Source organism: Microtus ochrogaster, linkage group LG8, assembly GCF_000317375.1.
Source record: "Microtus ochrogaster isolate Prairie Vole_2 linkage group LG8, MicOch1.0, whole genome shotgun sequence".
NCBI classification, from domain to species: domain Eukaryota; kingdom Metazoa; phylum Chordata; class Mammalia; order Rodentia; family Cricetidae; genus Microtus; species Microtus ochrogaster.
In genome coordinates this window covers 21,305,200-21,306,432 of record NC_022033.1, presented here as the reverse complement: position 1 = coordinate 21,306,432, position 1,233 = coordinate 21,305,200, and the positions used below count along the sequence as shown (strand labels likewise).

Genomic DNA, 1,233 nt, shown 5'->3' with positions numbered 1-1,233 from the left:
TAGGGTCCAACATTACGATATGCATCTCTCTCTCTCCCTCATCTCCTTTTATTTTTTCTTAAATACTTACCTGCTTCAGGTAAGTGATATAATCCATGTATCAATCTAGTGACAGATGACCAAACCAATGGCACAGTGTCCTAAATCCATCAGGAATATAGCATGAATAAGAGAAAGGAAATTTTAGCTGGGCAATGGTGGCTCATGCCTTTAATCCCAGCACTTGGGAGGTAGAGATCTCTATGAGTTTGAGGCCAGCCTGGTCTACAGAGTGAGTTCCAGAACAGCCAAGGCTACACAGAGAAACCCTGGAGAAGGCTACACCCACTTCCAGTGACAGGCACACAGGGAAAACCACATTTGCACACTCTGGTTTTTCGTTTCATCTTTTCTTTAGGTCTGGGCACCTCCATGGCAAGGTGGACACAGATTAAGGATGTCTCTCTCCCTCCTTTTGGTCAAAACTAAAAACAAACTGAATTTTCCATATGAGAATCTATATGTCATACACACATAATATTGTTTCCTCTTAATATGGGCAAATAAATGTTCAGGTCAGGAGCCCTGGTGACAACTGGATAATGCCTACAGCTCATAATTAACTAGTGGGACGTAGCTTATCCGGAAAGACACCTATGCTAACCTCTGACCGCCACAATATGCACACATATGTACACATGCACCCACGTGTATACACACAACACATATACATATCACACACACACAAAAACACAAAGAAGAAAGGATACAGAGGTGACAAAGCTTTGGAGGTGACCTTGGATTCAAAGGTCAACTCCAGGGAAAACAAGGGGTAGAAATAAAGTAATACATGTGGACTCAAGTATGAAATTATCAAAGAACTAAAGCTAAAATGAAAACACTATTGCAAACTCCATTTACAGGATGGGTAACAGTAAATCTGGGCTTCAGTTTCTCTACTGCATGATTAGGCCACCAAACCCGGGAAAAGTACCTGAGTTTGGATACTGAAGCAATAGTTATTTGATTTGTTCCGTAGAGACAGGGTCTGTATGTAGCCCTGGCTATCCTGAAACTAAGTTTATAAACCAGGCTCTGAATCCTGGAACTCACAGAGATCCTCCTGCCTCTGACTCCCAAGTGCTGGGTTTAAAGGTGTGTGCCACCATGCTCAGATTTTCTTTTGATTTTATTGAAAATTCTTATTTTATGTTTGGCTATTTTGCCTGTACATATAGCTGCACACCACAAACT

At 41.4% G+C, this 1,233-nt stretch overlaps 1 pseudogene; it reads right to left on the bottom strand.

The window, feature by feature from the left end:
* LOC102001212 overlaps positions 1-97 on the bottom strand; it is an 18,024-nt pseudogene extending 17,927 nt beyond the window's left edge.
* Between the last annotated feature and the right edge of the window lie 1,136 nt (positions 98-1,233).